Source organism: Aricia agestis, chromosome 1 (assembly GCF_905147365.1).
Source record: "Aricia agestis chromosome 1, ilAriAges1.1, whole genome shotgun sequence".
Classification (NCBI taxonomy): domain Eukaryota; kingdom Metazoa; phylum Arthropoda; class Insecta; order Lepidoptera; family Lycaenidae; genus Aricia; species Aricia agestis.
The window spans coordinates 22,543,824-22,554,401 of NC_056406.1; the positions used below are offsets into that span (position 1 = coordinate 22,543,824).

The 10,578-nt window shown below is 34.8% G+C and overlaps 1 non-coding gene across 1 annotated transcript; it reads left to right on the forward strand.

Annotated features, from left to right (window-relative positions):
* Positions 1 to 6,518: 6,518 nt before the first annotated feature.
* Positions 6,519 to 6,592, forward strand: Trnat-agu. The gene has a single exon. It is a non-coding gene; the product is annotated as a tRNA-Thr (tRNA).
* The last annotated feature ends 3,986 nt before the right edge of the window (positions 6,593 to 10,578 follow it).

Sequence of the window (10,578 nt, forward strand, 5' to 3'; positions counted from 1 at the left end):
AATATAATATTATTTATATACCCTCGGAAAGCTTTTTCTAACAGCTAGCTCATTTTATATCCACCGCCTTTTTAACATCATATCGTTACTTTGCATCTTCTATGAGCTTTGTTGTTCTTGATAAACTTGACAAGATAGTTTACTATATCTAAAGCCGTCTGTGCCACACCTGAAAGGTCGACATGTGTTATTATTAAATTGGCAAAAAATGTTATACCCCATAAATGTTCCTAACGGTCTAATTAGGTATTCCTAAATATGGGACTTTTAAATTACTGTAACCTACTTTTAACATGTTTAAAATTATAATTATAGTAATTAAGTTTTGTAATTAGGTTCCAAATAATTACTGTAATAATCAAATAACTTTATCAGTCTTTAGTCGCGATGTCTGCACAGAAATGGCCAAGTGACATGCCATTAAAGCATTTAGAGAATCTATAATCCAAATGACGAGACTGGGCAAGGAATTTCATATTACTTTTAGTGCTTTATATTCAACATTTGTGTCTTGAATCTTCATTCGCAGTCCGGACTTTAGACGGTGCAAATATATATGGCAAACCATGTATCAAATAAATACAAAATATTATATAATAATTAATAACGTCTGTATGCACAGTTAAGATCTTTTTTTAGTAAGAGGGTGTTTTACCTGGAAAATAAGGCTTAATTTAAAATTAAGTAATTAATGCGATACGGAAGAAGACTGTAGATAGAACTAACCAGTTTCCAGCAGCCTTATTCCCGAAACTGATATCAAACTGATATCAGATTTTTGACACTTTAGACATCTATAATATGGAGAAATAGAATGTCTAATGTGTCAAAAATCTGATATCCGGTTGATATCAGTTTCGGGAATAAGTCTGCAGTATCGGTATTCTGGCCGATTCATCCAGTTGTTTTAAGTCAAGATACTGGTTAGCTCTATCTATTGAGGAAGAAACATAGACATACATGTCGGTTCTTGGTGGAAAATAATATTGAACACTAATAAAACACAATTTTTCGTGCTTCATCACTAAGTGTACTAGTGATGATGATTTATTTCGAAACCGGTCGTGTAATTTGTTAAAAAATATAATAATTTCTTAATGTAAGCTACATAGTCGAAGAAGTGCACGAAAAATTGTGTTTTATTAGTGTTCATAGACATACAGACAGAAGTCACATTATAGTTCCCCATATTTTGAGTATTATACGGTAAAAACATCACAATTCACCTATTCTAATATTATTTTTTCAACAATATTTACAAGTATCAAAAATCAATATCTTATACAATCTAACCTTTAGCTTAACCTTTGCACGTGGAGTTATTGCACATTATCATACAATTATAGTGTCATAACACATTCATTATGGTTCATAATACTTAATTAATAGCCTCGATGGCATGAAAAAACTCCTAAACGGTCGTGTTAGAGTGGCATATCGTGGCATATCTAGGCGCGATCTTGTATGTCTATGGCATAGATAGCTATCACTTATATAGGGGTAGACGGCAGTAAACGGTATTGGCAGATAACGAACTTGTGTCTCGCAGGGCACTTAGTATAGTTGCATTGAAAATTAATATAGGATTTGGCAGTAAGCAATAGGGAATTACGCAAAGGTTGGAAGTAAAGGGGGCTAATAGCACATAGATACGGTAATATGGTCCAAAATCCGACATGTTACATATTCGTCATATAGTCGTTGCGCCTGCCAAATCTATGTATTTTTAGTAAAATTTTCAGGGGTAAACAATAAATTATTTTATTTTATGATGGTTGGACTTATCAATAAATTAAAAATTCAGTGTGGTCGCAAATCTTATTATGTATGAACCTTTAATTTATTGATAAATCCATGAAATAGTTTGTTGTCTAATGTCTACCCGTGAAAATTTGACTAAAAAAACATACAGGATTTGGCAGGCGCAACGACGATATTAGAATATTGAAACAAAAGTTGTCAAACGTCGAACAAAACTTTTTGTTTACTTTATATTATGCTGGTGCTACACTTTAGCCTTAAAATTGCAGCGACGTGTCATTCTAATACGGTGCTATTCAAGCACCGTATTAGAATGACACGTCGTGACTCATGAGTCATGAGTCATGACTCATCCATCCTCTCGAAACTATTTGTCTACGTATCCTGTATATATTATAGTGAACAAATTGTCTAAGTTGGATATTGTTGTACACGACAATTATAAAATATGTATTAGCTTTGGACATAATAATGATAAATTGATTGAATAAATTATAAAGTGGTGGAAATATAGATTTCTCTACTTTTGTGGCTCCTCTACTGTTGGACTATCAGATAATTTTGTTTTGTAGATAGATAGTAGACCTACGGATCGGGCTATATCAAGCCCTGTCGACAGATAGACATACCGACAGACGCAGGTAAGTATACAACATTTTCTCCGATGATCGGTCAGTAAACATAATATAATGCGACTGAACTACTTATAAGCTACTCTGAATGAAATGAAAAGCACACCACTCTCATTCAATTTCAATCAAAATGCATTCTATTCGTTACCCTAAAATCTCTTAAGAGGATACACCAGGGGCTAGAGAAATGAAAAAAAAGTACGTGTAATATCTGCTGCTGTCTTCCTTACCTCAAGTCTATACCGCAGAACGCGATAGAGACAACTGCAGAAAATCAACGATTCGTTGTCCCGTGATTCCTTCTCCAAATCTTAACCGATTTAAGTACTTTTTTCATTAAAGATTAAAGAAAGGCTTGATCTGTGTTCCTATGTTTTTTTTTTTTTTTTGTAAAATCTGGCCATATCTGTTTTCTGGATATTTGAACACAGCGGAAAATCTGACCATTTTTTTCGATTTTTGAACGTTCATATCTTATTTAATAATTAAAGTATGAAAAAATAAACATAGGGACATTGTATTAGTGGCCGTAGATATTCAGGGGAATATCCAGGGAGGAAACAGGGGACAACGTTTGTATGGAAAAAAGGGCGGTGTGGACTCCTCTTAAATTTTTATATTATCAGTATTTATTTTGGGCAAAGCGCTGTTTTGTGGAGCACGCACAACAGCAGCCAATTATTCCCCAGCGAGCGCAGATCCTGTACAATTGTGATTCACACCTATACAGATGATTGTCGTTTTCCCGTTCATTTTGTTGGACACTTCATTGTAACTTTTGTTATTATAACTATAAATAGTAACTCGATTAAATCAAATATTATTTTAGCAATTTTAATATTTTCGGATGTGGTACATTACATAGGGTGTACTGTGTAACAATACTAATTAGAGATTACTGATAACACTTCAGGGTGTGTGGGTCTGCTATATCGAGTTCGCTGTGAAACTAGCTACGCCGAAAGAGTAACTTTTTTTTTGTATGAGAAAATTCGTATCATGAGGCGCTTGCACACAAATCACAAAAAAAGCTTTTTCAGCGCTTCTACTGTCACAGTGAATTACTCTATAATCTATATAAGGGACGCATACACAATCTAAATTACTACAATTTGTTTTGTTACAGCTTGTAAATATGTATTTGTAAAAAATTGTTATTCAAAGGAAACCTCGAGTCATATAACACATTCATTTGAATTACTTACACAAATTGCAAATCGTATTAAAATCGTTTCAGTACTTTTTTTCTAAAATTCTAGACCAATATTTATTTAACCTTCACAAACTTACATATTAATATTGGAAGTACACTCAATTCTAAGTACCAATTAAAACTTAATCTTAGAACTTAAAGATACTCATTCTACATCAGGATTTTCAGCTTACAACTAAACTTAATTCATTTTGGATTAAAACCAATCTTTTAAGTAAAATTTCTTTTGTGTATTAGCCGCTAAACGGCTAAACCCGAAAGAAAGGATTTCGCTTTCATTTTCTATAAGAATATTTGAATAAAAGGATAACTAAATTAAGGATATCCATATTCTGGTTACAACATAATCCCTTTTGACGAGCCCTCGTAATCTCGGCGTAGGACAGTGGCAAACAATATCACTTCAACAAAAGAGCGAAATAATATGCCCTAAACCTTATACGTATTAACATAATACTCATTTAATGAAGTGTGCAAATTTTGGGAATCATTGAATAATACCAGTTATGGGATTTCGATACTTTTGTAAGTGACAAATCGGGATAGTGTTAATTTACTTGCATACCGAGATTATTAAAGGCTGTATCATATGCACCTCGCATAGGCACACACAGACTATAGCTAAAATATTTGGTCTTAAACCTTAAAAGTTAATTTTAAAGTAAATTGCTCACATTTCATTAAGTTCTAAAATTTATCTAAATATCCATATAATTCTAATACATAATAACATCATCAAGTCTTCAACAGGGTTTTTAAAGGCTTTTGCTTCATGCAACGCCATCTATTAATCTTACAATGTAATAGAGATCATAATATTTTGCTTTTTTGTATTTTAATGTAAAATTATAAAATAGAAAAGATTATCTCATCTTGAATTTTTATTTTACCCTTTGAATGCTAAGAATTTAAGTCTCAAGCGTGTATTTGATGATAATAAGAAATTAAAGTTTGAATTAAACATGTCAACACAATCTTGCGTTTATTAACCAATTACTTACACATAAATCCATCCCGGCATATGAATAATGATAGCTAGATGGTCATAATATTCAATCTAAGCAATTTCTTAGAAGCAACAAATCCGAGCTTAATAAAGTAATTACGGACGAATCACGGGCCATATTGTACTAACGATAATTATTGAGCGCGGTGTATTAGGCTGGTTCATTACAGTAATATTATTGACTGTTAGCCGCTAGCACTAATTGGTGATGTAGCTAGCAACATGCAACTATGTTGCTAACTATCGAATATTAATCGGACTTTGTTGCGGTGAACAATAAATTTGTTATGGTTTTTTTATTGCTTCGCTCATTGCTCGCTGTCGATAAATATTTTAAGTTTTGAACGTTAAGTTGCAAGTTTAGGGGTAAAATTAAGAAATTGTTAGTGGCTCGTTGTAATAAGTAATAACTGCTATTAAAAAATTGTTATTTTTACAGATAGTCGATACTTATTCAGTAACTAATACTTCGGAAATTCTAATTTCAAGTTTTTATTGTTACTCCACGTGATGTTCACGTGAACATTTACTACATTTTGTATCGCATCGAAACAGTGTTCAAGTTCAGTGATTATACAAGGCGTAGCAAAACTAAGTGATATTTACTAATTTAGGGTGTACCTATCTGTCCCTATAGATTTCGTTGTGGAAGTAGCAGCGCGCTGAACGAAGATTTTTTTTGTGATTTGTATGGGCAAGCTCCCCAGCGTCATGAATTTTTCCACTGGGCCTCTATCATGAGCTCTTAAATCCATTCACTTTTCCTTATACAGTCAGTATAAGGACGTAAAGAGAATGGATTTAAGAGCTCATGATAGAGGCCCAGAAAAGTGAAAAGAAAAGTTACTCTTTCAGTGCTGCTACTTTCACAGAGGACTCTATATAGGGGACCCTTACGGCTTACATGCCCTAAAGTAATAACACTTAGTTTTGTTCGCCCTGTATAATAGTAGCAAATAGATAAAGCAGCTGCTGTATTTGCTACTTTTATACAGAGGCATCCAAATCGTAAGTTTTAATGTTTTTGTCGTCTTTACGTCTAGTAGTAAATAATCGGCCAAGTGCAAGTCGGACTCGCGCACGTAGGGTTCCGTACCGTTATAGAGCAAAATTAAGCCAAAAATAACGTTTGTTGTATGAGCCCCCCTTAAATATTAATTTTATTTTGTTTTTAGTATGTGTCGTTGTAGAAATACACAATTTGTGACAATTTCAGAAGTCTAGCTATAGCGGTTCTTGAGATACAGCCTGGCAACAGACAGACAGACAGACGGACAGACATCGAAGTCTCAGTAATAGGGTCCCTTACCCTTTGGGTACGGAATCCTAAAAAACTTGCAATCTCAAAGGATGTGATATCCTTTAAATTAAAACATAACAAACGCCATCTATGCGACGATGTGAACTTTAGGTACCTTAACATTACCTCTAGATCTAAAAAAAGCCTTATGTAAGAAAGAAAGAAAATAAATGTACTAGAACTTATATATACTTATAGAAACTCATCTAATTCGCGGGAACCGTACAATTTTAAACCGTACAATAATAACTACCCTTTGTTATTCTAAAGTCTCAAAGTAAAATTTCTGTACCTACACTAATTATAAAGTTTACGTTATTGGAGAATTTATCTACCAACCATTTAGTCAGAATATTATCTCCATTAAACTACCTAACTGTTAATGCCACACAGGCACTGGAGGACAGACAGACAGACAAACAGATATGTAATATGACGAAACACTTTCACATTTACAAGAGCTGGAAGAAATAAGTAATAATATAATTATATTTCTTCAAGGGTTATTTCAGACCTTATAAAGTCTGAAATAACCTTTGGAGGGCAAACCACCCTTTAGTAGGTCAGGATCTGATAGGGTGTGATGTTTGGGCACGTGTCGTCATCGGCGCCGTGGCTTAGGTGGTTAAAGCGCCTGTCTAGTAAACAGGAGATCGCGAGTTCGACTCTCGCCGGTGCCTTCACTTTTGCTTTTCCTAGTTTTTCATAAGTTTTCCCGAGCTTTCCTATTAATTTTAATGTTTAAGCAATAATCCTTGATACCTAAGCTTCGACCAAATCATAAGTTATAAAATTATTTGCTGGCTTTAGTTTTTTTTTTTTTTTAATCTTATATTATATCTTTAAACGAGCAATTCTTGAATATATATATAAAATGGTTTCTCGGAATCGGCTCCAACGATTTTCATGAAATTTAGTATAGAGCGGGTTTTCGGGGGCGATAAATCGATCTAGCTAGGAATCATTTCTAGAAAATGTCATTTTCATCGGATACCGAGCAAGGCTCGGTCAAACAGCTAGTACTCTTTATAAGTCTATAATATAGTATAATTATAAAGTATATACATATTATGTATATACAAAGTTACTGTGAAATTAAACAGCGTTATCAAATAATACCAGCTGACTGAGGTGTACAGCAGGGCGCCGACCGCGACAACTCTATCGATTTTTACGAGCATCCCTATTATGTAACGAAACAAATCTATACTTACTAATATTATAGATGCAAAAGTGTGTCTGTCCGTCCGTCCGTCTGTGTGTCTGTTACCTCTAGTCCAAACGGCTGAACCGATTTTGCTGAAACTTGTTATAGAAATACTTTGAGTCCCGGGAAAAGAGTAATATTTTTATCCCGAAAAACTGTAAAGTTCCTGCACGATAAAGGGATTTTGGCGCAACAGATTTGCGTGCGTCATAATATACGAGTAGTAAGTACTTAATAATTATTGTATTCATTTCGCCACCACTGTGTAGCCTGTAGGCAATTTCATTTGTCAATTCGTCTGCAGTATACCGTATAAGAATTATTTCTATGAATTCTATGCTGACCGTGCTGGAATAAAGTCACCGATTTAATAGTTGATACATCGTATAATACAATATATTATATACTAAGAGCAGCATTACTGGGCTGGACATGGGGCCATTTTGAGGCCATAGCCCATTTCGGCCTCATAATAACAAGGATAATCGAGGCAATAAATGTCGGCGGATCGTTTTGTGAGCCAATTATTGTTATGACTGCCCATTTAATTGTTGTGTGGACGTGAAAACCTTCGTGTTTACAGTTAAACTTTAACCACAGTTTTAACTGTGCAAAATGTTTACGTGGATTATGGATATAACAGGATGCATAAAGTTGGCGTCTAACACTCTACAAACCTTTATCTTTTTTGCAATCGGCACTAATCAATCGATTCGCCGGGCGATTGTTCCAAATAAGCCTGATAACTGATTCCTTATCGTACCTACAGTAAAATAAAAATGGTCGTTTATCCTCGTTTCGAGGGCACATCTTTAACCATCTCCCCTAGCATTGAGATACTTGGCGTCAACATATCGAGCGAAGTCGAGTTCCGATATCATCTTGAGGGTAAGGCCAAATTAGCCTCGAAGAAGCTTGGTGTACTTAACAGAGCGAGACAGTACTTCAGTCCGGACCAACGCCTACAACTCTACAAGGCGCAGGTTCGGCCTCATATGGAATATTGTTCTCATCTCTGGGCAGGGGCGCCAAAATACCAACTGCTCCCTCTGGATCGTATCCAACGAAGGGCTGCTCGAATTGTTGACTGCCATAGTGTTTCAAACAGCTTGGACCCCCTGGAATTACGCCGAGATGTAGCTTCACTCTGCATCCTCTATCGGTTGTATCACGGGGAGTGCTCTGAGGAATTGTTCGGAATCATACCACCTGCAAACATACCATCCTCATCACCTTGATGAGTGGCAGTCTTCCACAGTGCGTTTTTCGCGTAACTTTCTGCCGCGCACTGTAAAACTCTGGAATGAACTGTCACCAGCAGTATTTCCAGACCGATACGACCTGCAAACCTTCAAGAAAAGAGCGTATTCCCTCTAAAAGGCCGGCAACGCACCTGCAGCTCTTCTGATGTTGCGAGTGTCCATGGGCGACGGTAGTTGCTTACCATCAGGTGACCCGTTTGCTCGTTTGCCCCCTTATTTAATAAAATAAAAAAAATAAAAAAGTTCAAACAAGAAAAAATGAATACCATTTTCGTCATCTTTCAATTAACATGAAATGGCCCTAGCCAACCTCGGAGAGGGCACATGTATTTAAACACACTTTAGCTATTGTCATGTCTATTAAATACATCCATGATAATTTGCACAGCATTTCGACAAACTGATTAAGCTGTGAAATGCGCGGCTTTTCTTGGCAAGCCTTAATGTGTTATGACATAATTAAAATGATTGTTTTCCTTGCACTGTATCGTGCATATTAACAGTTTTTGTGGCGACGACATTCCGCTCTCAAAATTAATGAAATACTTAATAAATATAAGTGTCAGTGCATATTATAAACATTGATAATCGAAAAGCATAATGTGTCTGCTGGTTTGGTATATTAAGAATACTAATTCAGTTTTTAGTACACACTACAGTGTATAAGCATTTAGGCGAAAGTTTAAGAGCGAGCTATCTCAGCTAAGACAAGAGACATAATATCTATTGTTCAAAATCAGAACTCAGGACTAGAAGAGTTCTTATTAGATAAGTTGATATTAATATTCCAATATACCTAACCTAACTATGATTTTTTTGTTTTATTCTGGTCACGCCTGTCTATCTTTATGCTTAAAAGTTGTTTGAAGTATCTATTAGAGAATAGTGTAGAGCAAACCGCGCATAATTCAGGTGTTCTATACATTGCCTAGGTATTGTATACAATGCAGGATTATACAGATTGCCAGTAACATATTATATATTATACTAGCTGTCCCAGTGAACTTCGTGTCACTTAAAAACCTTCCCTGGACTTCTACGAATATTTTAAGACCAAAATCAGCCCAATCCGTTCAGCCATTTTCGAGTTTTAGCGCGACTAACACATTTGAAAATCCATTTTTATATATATAGATAATGTGCGATGTCCTAACCGTTAAGTATATAAAACTTCACGAATGCGACTCTGTGGCCGCACTTAACCGACATAATATGTGATAATAACACGTAATTGTTGCTGTAAAACTTTATTGAGCTTTGTGCTTAATACAACTTCGACGTATTAGGAGAAGCTTCACGAACACCTTTTTATGTAAAACGATGATAATCAAGTAATTAAAGCGTAATAATTTTGTATAGTTATGAACAGCCATCAAATGTTGTTGAGTTCCTATAGAGTTTATAGACTATACAGGGTATACCTACTTGTTAAAAAAATTGGAGTGTAGACGACGTTGCTCGCTAAAATTTTGCACCCTTTATTTTTTTCTAATTAAAGAGCATTTTCCATAAAAATAAACAAAAGACTGTTCTTGTGGCATTATTTGATCAGTATAGATTGTGTATTGGATCACTTGGAAGCTATTGGAATTTGGAACAACAATTTTGCCTGCCATAAGTAATTACCATAACCAAATTTCATCCTTTGCTTATCAATTCTTCCTAACATATTCAACGTAAATACTTAAATGTTTAGTCAAGTGATAGTCGCCTTTCAGTATCAAATCACTGATTAAAAGTTATACTGATTCAAAACAAATTGCTTACATAAAGTCCAAGCATCGAGTAAATTAATCAGAAATACCGAAGATCATAATTGACTGTGGCGCCTTCCAATTCGAATTGATTTCGTCGGTAACAATACTTTAATGTGCCGTACAAATTCTTGACATAATATCTATGGAAATTCTGATTAAAAAATCACTGATTAAAAGTTATACTGATTCAAAACAAATTGCTTACATAAAGTCCAAGCATCGAGTAAATTAATCAGAAATACCGAAGATCATAATTGACTGTGGCGCCTTCCAATTCGAATTGATTTCGTCGGTAACAATACTTTAATGTGCCGTACAAATTCTTGACATAATATCTATGGAAATTCTATGGCTATTTAGAAAATTGGGCTTAACGAATACGGGAGAGTTTATTGATATGGTATATCTGGCCACGGGTATTTGATAATTGCTCTATCAGA